At 37.3% G+C, this 13,877-nt stretch overlaps 1 pseudogene; it reads right to left on the bottom strand.

Annotated features, from left to right (window-relative positions):
• Positions 1 to 4,533: 4,533 nt before the first annotated feature.
• On the bottom strand, positions 4,534 to 10,231 carry LOC116267873 (selenium-binding protein 1-like; annotated as a pseudogene).
• Positions 10,232 to 13,877: the final 3,646 nt, after the last annotated feature.

Here is a 13,877-nt window from a genome sequence, read left to right as displayed (position 1 = left end):
TAGGCGAGAAGCAGAACCTGTTGGAGCTCGATCTTGTAGCAAGGAGCTGTCTTGAAGAGGTGTGCATCGTCGCCCGTTCGACGCCAGCATCCCCCAAATTCAATTGCAGATACTAGTGGTTGATCTCATCTCCGGTGAAGCATCTCCACTCCTGCATTCATATGAGATTTCTGATTGCATACAGTGACTGCTCCTGTTTTCTAGAAGCACACATCACAGGCATAGCAGGCTGGTGGTGGACTCCATTCCAATCTACCGTCCATTTGAAGGGGAAGGGTGATCTTCAGCGCCAATCTGAAGATATTTTCCCCCAATCTACATCACACAATTGGGGTTTCCTGCTATTCGGGTGATGCACCTCCTCCATTACTTCTGTTCAGCTGTTTCTTGCAAGAACAGTAAACTGCTAGTTGTCTAAACACTAGGAGCCTACGCATTGGAGATTGACTGCCATCGGAGGACTTGTAGCTGATTGAGCCGTGGAGTATTGCTGAATCCCAAGGATATACTTGGCCTTCTTCCTTGGTGAGTGCTGGACTATCTCCAGCAAGGTACATCTGAAACCCCCTATAGCTGCGTGGGCGGGTGCATTTGATTTCCAGCCAACCTTCGGGTTTGCAGCCATTCAGGAATCCTCCAAAGCTCACTAGCTGAGGACACATTCCTAAGCTGTCGGACTGTCCTCGGGCGAAGGGTGTGGAATGCTCGACCTAGGGATTGAATGTATGGTTTGTCATGGATGATGTGATTGTTGAGTGAGGGAGAGATCTTCTTGTATCGTTGACGCTTGTAAAGCCTCAGATTCCCATTCTTGATTTGTAGTAGGTTGAAAATTGGGAGTGAACCACTACTTGTATATCAGTCCTAAGAGATATATTCAGTCGGGGTTGTGTCCGACTTGGGAATGAAATTTTGTAATCCCTATTCTTTTAACCTTCCTCGGCGTGTTAGCCCCAATAGATCTTGAGAAGCGACTGCAACTTTGTCTCTTTTGAGCAGCTCCAAGGCAGGTTGCATCAGATGCCCAGCAAGCAAATTGATGAAAAATGATAGAACAGAAACAAATAATAAGTAAAGCATCTAAAAGAATGGGGAAAATTTTTTTTACAATCCATGCAATGCATAAGAAAATCTTTCAGTATATCACAAAAACGAACTAGCAATAGCCTATAGAGGACATGCATTTTCTAGAGGTGAATTTTTTCCCCAAAAAATCAGATCATTCTTCCCAGGATGTCTGGGACATAAATCTCTTCCGGCTTCCAGCCAATGATCATAAAATCCGATGAAAGTTGCTGAACAAGAGCTCAATGCTGCATCCATGTGGCAGTTGTGGAATCAGCAGTCAACCATACAGCCCAAAGCCACAAATGTGCTGCAATCATGTAACATCAAAATATATATGAGACTTCTTTTTTCCAACAATTAAAAGGCTTACTGCATTAAGCACACTTGTCTTGGCACAAGAAATGCATTCTATTCCACCAACATCCAGGAGCAAGAATGTATGAGCTGAAGCGATGCACCCACAATGTAAACGCTGGAATAAGAAACATTTTGTTAAGGTAAAAAAATTTAAAGTAATTCCAAAAACAACTTAGGGCTACAGTTTTTGACATAATGGAACCTGAATGTATCTAACTGCATTCTAAATAAGAGAATACAAGATGATGCTTGTGTTCTCAAGCATCACAACAGATATTAGTGCAATTCATCAAAAAAGTGTAGCCAGTTCCATTTGTAGGTTCTTCAACTTGCTACACTTTGATGCACGAGAAGTAGGTGAGAGCATTTTCATATTTTTAACACAGGGCAACTAGAGTTGGTGTTACATCCTAGTTTCTAACCTTTCCACATGTCTCACAGTTCCTCCACCAGAAGCATCGAAATGAAAATCTTCACAAAACCTTAACTCATCATACGCAGAACTACAAGATCAAAAAAGAGTTATCAACAGAATGTGGCAGAATATTGGTTACTGCTTCCTAAGTGATTAAAAGAAAAGAAGAAAAAACCAAAAACAGTTAACGCCATGGAGATAAAGTTTTCAAAAGAGGTTCAAAGATGGACTATGAGTAAAGAAAATGATTCTGACGAAATTCTCTACAGAAAAAGCATCAAAAATAGGAAAAATATAATAGATCTGCATGTAACATGAAATCCCCAAATGGTGTGATAACTTGGTAATATCCAAATCTAGCAACAGCAAAGGAGCCCCATTCCTCTATGCATACGAAATTCTAAAAGATAAAATTCTTCTCTAGCGACCAATAGCTGCTAGTGATGGACAGCTCTTCACAATCACCACAACGACAGGCAAAGGTTCATTAGGGACAAGTATGACGTCTAACCGACTCTCCAGCGCTCGACAAAAAAGGGGGTAGCCGACCGATGCTGCATTCCATCAGAGGAAAAATAGTGTCCCACTTTACAGGCCAGATGCAAAATTAAAAAGGTATTTGCATCTACATGCACTTAAACAAATAAGAGAGCTTCATTCTTTACAAAATTCGCCTAGAACAGGGAAAGAGAAACCACATTTTCTGCACACCACCGCTTCAATAACCAAGAAATGATCGACTTCCGCACCAAATCAAAAGAAAAGTGAAGGCTTCCACAGTAAGACATATAGCTTTCCCTGTCGAATCTGCTCCATGCGTGACACCCAGCACATCATCACCATGGGCATACACTCCACACATACAGACTCCATAAAAAATTCACAGAAAGAAAAAGCCAGATATCTATGTTTTTTTCAAGCGGACGCTGATGTAATTCCACTGGAGAATATGAAAATAAATTGATTTTGGCATTCCTACGCAGATCCCAAGAGAATACATAGGATAAAACTTAAGAGAGAAAAGTAGACCTCATCTTAAGGAGCCTTGAATTCTGATATAATCTATGAATCTATAGATATCAACATGTACATTTGTGCGGAAAATGTCGTGACGGGTCAAATCCAATATTAAATCTAGCCCTTCAAAATTCCTAACAGTTTCAGTGCGACAACTTAGAGAAAACCATGTGATTCCAAAGGCGGCAAACTGGTCACTCTGCCGAAAATTATTAACGAGAAAAAGCTTCAAGAAAAATAAAATTCACATTTCTGGCGAATCACGATCCTTTGTACCGCGAGGAAATTTTATACACAGAAAATTCCAGCATCCATCAACTTAATCGTCCCAACGAGGATGTAAAAAACTGTTTCAAGAACGACAGAGATGTCTTCTTTACGCTGATCTCCTTGCCGGGCAACGACCAGACGAAAAAAGAATGAAACAGAGGAAAAGAACATACTCGCAGCGGTCACAGAGCTCGGCCACGTCGCTGGACCTTAATCTCCATCCTTTCCACCACCTCTCCGATGACGAGGCGCCACACTTCGTGTTGAAGCAGGTCTTCGAGAAAGAGGAAGGCGCAGCCACTCCTCCAACCAGAAACAACATTTAACTAGAACAAACTCTGAGCCCACGAAGAGTATTTGTAGGGCGAACTAAAAACGTAACAACGCCAAGACTAGAAAATGGAAAACCGCAAACTTCTTGATCAATCTTCCAGCAGAGCGAGAAAAGAGGGGAGAAGCAGATGGTTTCAAGAGTCTAACTCGTGTAGGTCTCTTCCTCCTCCTCCTCCTCCTGCTGCGTCTGCCACCGCCACTGCCACGGCTGCCGGTGCTTTGGCTGGCCTTTGCTTGTTCAGTGCCATCGTCTCCTCATCGCTGTCATTGATTCCTGTTACACCTTGGCATCTCATCTGCAGTGAACGTCATGCAGGCATATAACACCGTCTTACACATTTCACACACAGACAGAGGCTCACCCACCCAGCACTATTTTGTGTTGTTTCTTTTTTATCATAAATCTTCCTCATCCTTTTTCCGCCAAAAATCCTCTTCTCTCTCTCTCTCTCTCTCATCCTCGGTCGTTTGCCCATTCTCCACTTCCCTCCGGGCCACTTGCCCATTCTCCACTACCCTCCGGGCCACTGCCATTTTATAAGTGAGTCTTAGCCTGGTCCCGAAACACTGATCTTTCCTCTAGTTAGAACCTATAGTAACCACAGAGGATTCAATCTGTGCTTTGGTGGGGTTGGACAGCTCGAGCCTTGTCCACTATACCTTGATATGGATGGGCTAGTTTCGCTGCATTCCATTCTTGACTTTGTACTCAAGTGGCCCGCAACCCAATCCATCTTGTTGTCCTCTTTCTAGGATGGTCTGGGACAAAAAAAAAAGAATTGGGAAAAAATTTCACCGTCATTTCTTTGATGGGAAACATTTTTCATTCATAAAGGTGGGAGAACATGCGATGGATGGAGAACATGCGAGAAGACATCTACTTTTGTATTTAAAAACTTATCTACGATGTTGGCATGCCACCTCTTTGAAATCTCCAAATTCCAACAATCCAAGGCGTTGTGCTTCTTAAGCAATTCCCATGTGGTACTTCAACATAATGGGCACTCTTGTTTGAATATGAATCTTATTTCCGTTCTCATCTCATTTACTCTCAAACAACCATGAAGTCAACCCTAAATAGGACCATCAGGTTCAAGCCCAAAATCTACAAAGAAGTTTGGATTCAGCTTCAATCCACCCTTCTTATGTCCATGTCAATCTGCAGCATATGTGAGCCCTCCTCCAAGATCTCTGGATAGAATTGCCAATCCCATCTACTAAAGAGTGAGTTAGTAACCTACAATCTCTTACCATCCAAGCTCAACCGGATCATTTGTGGCCCACCTCTGAGTCTGTTTCCCTGAGGAAAGCAAGAAAAGGTAAGAACAACAATGACTTAAACACACACTTTTACTTCAGGAACATCAAACTGAGACTCCAGCCCATCTTTAGACACTGCAACTATCTGGCTTCCCTTCTAAATGAGTCCACCAACCCATAGATGTCCAGTCAAAAATAAGCTTTGAAGGGTCCTCAATGTTGTATTGTCTGACATCACCATGCAGCCAGTTTGAGAGGTAAAGGAAGTGATCATCCAGTGAGATAACAAAATCAATTATAAGTCCAGGCATGTCGCGCATAATCCAATTCCGAAAGGTGTCACAGATATTACAACATAGGAGAAACAAACAAGCAATTTAGGACCCTCTCTCTCTCTAGTACTCTCTCACATATGCACACTTATAGTAATGTGAACATCAGCAAATGGTACCTCATGGCTCCACGATCCACTTGGAGTCTGGAAAAACCTAATCATGTTGCTGCTTAATGCAGACCCAATGCAACCTGTATAGAATCTGCAGGACAGTATCAAACTAGTCATAAGTAATAGCCACTACAATAGATGATCATATCAAGCATAGCGTGCACTTTTCAGGGCGACGATATTTGACACTGTCACACTGACCTCCAAAGGTAGGAGATCTGAGTTACCAAGGTCCAGTCTGTTTCAGTTCACCATCGGTTCAACCAGATGGTTCTGACCATCTGTCGGAGAAAAAAGAACGAATTGATCTTGTAAGATTCCCAAGAAATTCTTCGATTTTTTCTGGAAACAGATGATTATTCATCTGCTTTTCACGTTCTGTGAATAGCCGGGACATTGAGGAATATCCAGAAGGGTATGTCTTCATAGCAACCATCTTCTACATGTTGGAGACTGAATCCTTTTGTAAAAGATTTTGATGCTCCCCATGCTGAACTCATCATGGTCTTGTGTCAGGGCTGATACCAGAAGTCATATCCAAATAGAGGTCTTACCAAGTTTCTCCCATCTGAACCAAAACATACATATCGGCGATCAAAAGTACCAGATTTCAACACAAATGAAGATGTGCCAATCAGAGCACTCACATCAGATGTGTGGGATAAAAGCTAAAATTCATTCCAAGAAGTCCATGTGATCTTAAGAGATGTATCTTATCACAGCAAAATCAAGTGAGGACAGTGATCATGCTCATGTGATGCAGTGTTAAGTAATCTTGTACAAGAAAAAATAACTTGCCATAACCAGTTCACTGATGTGAAAGCTCAACCAGTCACACTTAAATTTATAGAAAGAGATCAGATTTGGTGTGGAAAGAACTAGTGATACTGGCACAATGCAAGTCCCCTGCTTGTTTTCTCTAAACAATGAAAAATAGAAATTGTTGAACATATATGACAGAGGACTGTGTTAGTGAGTTCATGATTGAAATAAAATGTCATCAAAATAATTGTTGAAGACCATAAAAGATTTCATTCAGAAAATTTGTAAGCTTTGAGGACAATTTCAATGACCAATATTGAGATAAAAACATTATGAAAAAGCAAGATTGGAATATCTCTGAGGCTCCAAGCCATGACACATTTTGAACATGGAAAGAGAATGCTTACGTCTCACTGTATGGATGTACAACATCTTCTCTGAATCACCCCATATAAACATGGGGGTTGGGCTGACCTGCAATTCTAAAATTAATAAAGATGCCCTTACAAAAATACATGGAGGAATCTTCGGATGAAAGAACTGGATCAAAATGCAGTTCACTGCGAAGGAAAGATCCTTTGCTAGTTGCTCATTCCAATTCTCCTTGAGAAAATGCTTTTGAAAGCCATCTAAGGTAGAAGACAGAGAAAACATCAAGCATAATGCTTTCGACTTTAGATTTGTTTAAACCAAATATATCCTTCAAATATCCAAAGTAGTAAGCTGCATGTAGAAAAAGAACAAAGAAAAAGGTTAGAAAATTATAAGCACAAGCAAGGAAGCTGCAACTAATGACCTCCATCTATTTGCATAACCTACAAATGTTTTGGACATCTGTGAATCCAGAAACTGCATAATGTAAACTCACGTTTTTTTTTCTTCAATATGCCCATTATAGAAAGCTTGCATTAAATATGATCAAAAGAAGCTTCAAGTCATCCACTTTTCCAACCATCATGTTTACCACCTAAAACAAGAGTAAATAGTAGTGACCAGAAATTGCACACTAAGAAATCCACCAGATTCAACAACTTCAATTATATCATTGTAGAACACTTTTTTTTTTGCTTGAAGTGCTAGATTCTGCACTAATAATTTATGATCAAAGGAGAAATGGACAGTGGCACTTATGGCACTTATAACAATAATCATTATGAAAAGAAAAGAAAGAAATAGGAAATTGAAAGAGGAATAAAACCAAAGTCAAAAGAGTATGACAGTAGGCAAAGAATAATTCAAGCACAATTACCTCCATTCTTCAAACCAACCAGTAGTTCAGTTTCTTATCCCTGCTGAAATAACTAAGAAAACAAAACTTTTCTACCACTCTAGAGGCAGACCTTGGCATATTTTTAAAATGTAAAAACACATGATTGTATCATAAGTGAGTTGGATATGAACAAAATAGATTCGCATATTTTTAGAATGTAGGCTTCCATGTTAGCCAACACATGATTGTATCATAACAATGTATGATATGCAATTCAAAGACTCTATCAGAATGTGACACACACCCATGAATTTGACCAGATTATATTTATCAAAAGAATCAAGTTATCACGGGCTGACTTTTTCAAGCCTATTTGGCCCGCGTTGTGCTGAAGGATAGTCGGTCTGCAACACAAGTGAATGCATTGAAAAAGGAAAACCAAGAACATAAGACAATAAGGCACCTAAACAATCCATGTCACAATGAAATTAAAACTAAACATGACATTATGCAGGAAACCATTAAAGCAGAAAACAATTAACCAACCCAACAAAACTAAATAATCAAACTAAATCAAAATAGGATCCTACTGAATACAAATCAAACCAATGACCTTAACCGCTGGACATGTGCCATAGCTAACTAAAGGATCTATTCAACTAATCTGACACTAACATGATACAAGAAAATTGAGCATTATGCTCGTCTAAAACCATGAAGGACCTGAGGACATAAAACTCAAAACCCATGCAACTTCGATGAATAGAACCTTTCAGAAATGTCACGGTTCAAAATAGACTACAAAATTGATTGGTCCTTTTGAAAAGAGATAAGACGTGTCCTATGACAGACTCAACCCTAAGTCTGGGTTATGTTGAAGACACTCGGTTAAGATGGAATAATGGGCCAGGCTAAATCAATTATCCCAAGTGATATGCATCTCTTGAGACAAAGAAATGAAATTCGTCACAATCAACATGAGTTGACTAGGTTCGAGGAGTTTCATCTATTCCATGAATAGACTAATGGTTTGGTAATGGAATGGCCAACATTTTTCAAGGCCAAAGGGGATTGGAAATGAAATGACAAACATATTTCATGACCAAAGGAGACTGGTTAGTTCCTCCTATGACTAAAGATGTCAAGTTTTAGTTTGAAATAGTTAAAAAATGATCAATTTAGCTAATAAGCATGAGTGCTTGTGTTGTGCAAATAATATGGCCTTCATTTACACATAGCACCTATTGTACAAGCATTAGGATTCATTTTGCGTCAATGTCGTCAAATCTCTAGAATGGATGCCTTTCAATTTCCAAAATATGAACATAAAAGAATCATCTTCAGCATCTTAGGCAATAAAAAATAGGAGAAGATATTGACCCTAGGACCGCGCATCTACCAAAGATTTTCACATTCAATTCCTGCGAGTTCTGCCTTCATGTCTTTCATCTCTTGGCAAACACCTTTTGCTTTTTTTTCCTCTTTTTTTTCCTTTCTCTTGCATTCAGCTTTGGCAGACACCTAGTCTCGACTTTCTCAACTTCACAGGACCTTTCCTTACTGTTCATATTCAGGATCTTTTCAATTTTCCTCTTCCATTGTTTGGCAACAAAAATTTGAAATTTTATCCTTCCGCTCAAGGAGGTACTAAGAATAAAGAAAAGCCACATCATTGTGTGAGAAGATACTTTTAAAATGTTTTTAAGCAAAACTGAAAATTATCACTTTTACAAAAATTCTTAACATCAAATGGTATATAACCAAGAGGAAGGAATTCTACTTCAAAGAAGAGGGTGAATGCAAAATAGCATAGGTTGGTTGGGTAGAAAAATGAACTTCACCAACTCTCCTAGGGACTTCTATACAAAAGATTGGTTTAATAGTGATGAATTTCCATAAATGTTTGAGTCCTCAACTGATTGAAAGTTTTACAAATGGTTTAGGTTAAGCTCTTATCTTTCCCCAAAGGAAGCCCGGGATAAACCAATCCAATGTGGTGGATAATGTAAAATCATCAAGTGCATGATAATGACAATTACGAGATTGGACTCTGTTAGACTCTAAATTTACGACTATCCAGCAAAGTTGATCAGTCTTGTGCCCTGGTTACATGAGGACTTTGCAAAATATGTTCTTGACCACAAACTAATAAAGCATTAGCAGAAAACATCCAAACACAATGTTGTCATACATGGAGGTGTCATGGACTTGACTTTATTTATGTCATCTACCTACTCCTTACCATGACCTTATGCTGCCCTTCCTTTGCATGATATGTTGACTTGCTTCCTGCTTGAGATATCTATGAAATGCTTGAACCAAGCTACACAACTTAGAGAACTGATTTTCATTCGTTGACTACAAATCATAACCCTAGAGTTTAGCTTCTACCTTGTGAAACATGACCAAGCGATGAGGCGAATCTCAAAACTCTTGAATCTACATCAGAGAAAAAAATGATTAAGCTAAGAACTCTGGAAACTGTTTCGCTTGAAACAAACATAGATTTCCAAAATTTCCTATCCACAGCAAGAACATACAACACTAACGTTCTTGACGAGCATGAAAACTGAATTGAAATGAAGGCACCTTACTTTATAAACACATAAATCCCTGAACAGACCTCCAGTTCATGTTAGTTGATGAAATCAGAACTACATGCAACCGATCCACCTGATGCCTACAACTGAAACCTGACCAAATTGTGCAACTAAAAACCTCCCAATACATGACCTAAAGCTGATCAGCAATAATGAAGTGGGTTGGGGAAAATACCTACAGATACTATGATATAAGTCTTCCCCATACAATTGATGATTCCAAATTAGGCGTCCTTTTCAACAAACTATTATTCCATGTCGATGGCACTGTATTCACTTTCTCTGATGCAGAATCCATAACCCACAATAAGTAAAACAGAAAAAGGATTACTGAAGGCCAGTTTTCGCAATTATCATTCTCCCAAGTGGCACATGTAGAACTCGGGATACAAACCGGGTGAAGGAGGTGGCACCACAAACGGTTTGTCAACCGCGGCATCTGGATTGGAAGCTGGGGTTTCAGCCGGTGCCGGATCTTCCACAGAATTGGTCATCAGGTCAGAGGGGAGCTGGTATCATGAAGACGACGGTGCCAATTCCTTCGAGTTGGGCACATCGCCCGTCGGTGTGACCGGCACCTCTTTTGGATGAGATTTCTCTGCCTGATTCCACCAAATCAACCCCCGAAGAAAAACAAGTTCTCCACCTGATTCCCCAAAATCAAGCCCTGAAGAAAACTACCCCTAAGAAAACCACAAAACACATAAATGAGTTGTTGGAGTCAACAACAAACCCAAGAATAGGTAAACAATAACAAATAAGATTTAGGCAAGGTTTGCTTCATCCGAATACCTTGAGATGCTTGCTTCTTGGCACCGGCGATGGCATAGAAAGCTTTGCCGATGTAGAGCTGTGCCTGGTGGAAACCATGGCTCCCTTCTCTTATCATGTTTCCCTCTCCCCCATTTCTCCTATTCCTTCTCCCCCACTTTCCTCCTCTCTGAGTAGACGTCAGTCGCTCTTCCTCTTTCTTGTCTTCCCGAAACGGCAAAAGGAGAGAAACAAAAAGAAAAAAACGGAAGGGTCGAATACAATGACGAGCCCCAATCCAATATTACAGTATGGATGAGGCGAGTGAGGTTGAATCTGACTTGGAAATGTGAGAAAAAAATACAACAAAAAAAAACAGACAAAAATCGTCATATGATGTGTGCACTTGGATATAGTCAACCCATTTCTTTGCTTTTCTTTTCCATCTTTTGTGGCCCAGTGGACTCAAAATGTTTCCTTAGTGGATCCAGTGTGGTAAAACCATAGAAAGGTTCTCTGTTTGTATTTGATATAGATCAAACTTATGAGTTGTTTATCTCATAACAAGGATGGGATTCGGGAAATGACCCTTCCAATCAAGGGGGGCCAAGTTATTAGAGAGATGTGTCTAGATGGCAGACAGTTTTTGGATCTCTCTCTATTGTATCTGGTTTAACAAAGGATTTAGCTTAAATCTACTGTTTTGACAAATATCAGACTTGAAAATGATCGTTTATGGGTTGTTTGACAAGGCCAGAATTGCATAATTATGTAAATAAAATTTTCTTTTTTCGAGGAAATGGGAATTGAATCCTCAAACAAAGATTTTATATTTTAAGATTATAGTTTCATTCTTGAATCAAAATTGAGGAATTGTGATTCTATTCTGAGGGGTCGAATTATGATTCCTTAAATTTATAATTTGTTCATTTTTCATTGAGCACATGTCATCATGGTTTTGTTTCATCAATTTTAATCTTTAAATTGTGATTTTGTCAAAAACATCATTTTGAAAATTAGACTCAAAACTCTAGACTATCAAATTAAAAATCAAACTAGAACTAGAGTTTTCATTCTAATTCCAGTTTGAAGTGCCATCAAACACCCCCTTATGATCACCACTATCTTTTAAATGCATTGATCTCAAGTTAGAAGGGTTGAGATTTGATCTAAGATCTATGAACTTTATGATGGAAGCCCTACAAACAACATAATCTTTGTATAGTGCACATACACATATATATTTATAAAGTTTGTACATTATACATATATATAATATATATACATATATGCTATATATCGATATATAAATATTTATACATACGTATAATATATATACATATATGCAAATGTATATACATACAAATGTATATATTATGTACATATATATATGTACATATAGTGTTGTGTAATATGCCTATACACATGTATAATATAATATATATAATACATACAATGCATCCATAACATAAAATGGTATTATACATTGTACATATTTATATGTAGATATTAATACATGTATGTAATATATATCTACATATCATTGATCTCAAGTTAGAAGGGATGAGATTTGATTTGAGATCTATGAACTTTCAGACGCAAGGCCTACAAACAACATAATTTTTGCATCGTGCACATACACATAGATATTTATAAAGTTTGTACATTATACATATATATAATATACATACATATATGCTATATATCTGTATATGAATATTCATACATACGTATAATATATATACATATATGCTAATATACACTCGTACAAATGTATATATTATGTACATATATATGTATATATATAATGCATACATAACATATATATGGTAGTAGACATTGTACATATTTCTATATAGATATTAATACTTGTATGTAATATATATCTATATATTGACACATAATGTACATATGTATGTACACATATAATACAAATATGTACATATATATGTTAGATGTATATGTATGTAACATGTAAATACATATATATGTATATAAATATATTCATATATGTTATATGTACAAACATTATAAGTACATATTTGTATATTATATACACATGTATACATATATATATGTATGTCCATACATAAATATATGTATAAAATAATATTAATATGCACATATATATAGTATGTATTTATACGTTCATATGTTTACATATATGTGTTATATACATACATACACATATGTATTAACGTATATATACAAATGTACATATATATGTATAGGAACCTATATGCTGAAATTATACCTATTATATACGTATATATAATGTATATGTGTATACATACATATATATGTGTGTGTGTACAAATGTATATATAACGTATTACTATACATAACATATATTATATATATGCACCTATACATATAATATATTTTATTGTAACATACTATATGTACATTGGTGCAATGTATTACATATATAATATACACATAACATACATATATTTTATATACATATTGTATGTACTCATATGTACGTATATATAATATATACATATAACGTATTACTATACAGAACATATATACATATGTTATATATATATACCAGTACATATAATATATTTTTACTGTAACATACTATATGTACATTGGTACAATGTATTACATATATAATATACACATAACATACATATATTTTGTATACATATTGTACTACATATTCATAAGTGTATACATATTGTATGTTCTCACATGTATGTACATATAATATTTACAAATGTATATATGTGTACTTATATTCTTATTGTATAACATTATACACATATATATGTGTATAATATATATAACATCTATTAGCATTACATATGTACAAACTATACATATACATGCATATATGTCGTATATACATATTACATGTATAATATAATATGTATCCATATGTACATGTATATAGGTATCATATATGTACGTATTATACACAATGTTATAAAAAAGCGTATCGTAGGGCAAATATGATGATGCCGATCGATCTTCTCAGGTCTTCCGCTACAATGTCCAATGATCAGGGAACATGAAACTCAAGAATAGTGGAAATGATTGGGAAGTATCAAAAGATCGAGCGAGCGAGGGAGTTGTGCAAAGATGATCGAGGTCAAGAGATTGCAAGAGGAACATAAAATACATTATAAAGAGAGAGAGATAGTTGTCCAAACCCTCGATTGTCTGTTCTGCGGGTTATGTGAAACCCTCATTCGAGTGATGGCTTTCCATCACTCTCAACGAGGTGATGATGCCGATTGATCTCCCGGGTTTTTTGCTACAACGTCCAATGATCAGAGACCACGCCACCAGCCCCAGCCCGCAGTAGGTCGCGTTGTGCACAATGGTGCTAGCCAGCTGCACTCGACTTGGTGTGGCTTCCGTGCCCCACTATGTCCCTGG

Source organism: Nymphaea colorata, unplaced genomic scaffold (assembly GCF_008831285.2).
Source record: "Nymphaea colorata isolate Beijing-Zhang1983 unplaced genomic scaffold, ASM883128v2 scaffold0001, whole genome shotgun sequence".
NCBI lineage: Eukaryota > Viridiplantae > Streptophyta > Magnoliopsida > Nymphaeales > Nymphaeaceae > Nymphaea > Nymphaea colorata.
The sequence above is the reverse complement of the archived record's forward strand: the minus strand, read 5'-3'. Positions and strand labels throughout refer to the sequence as shown.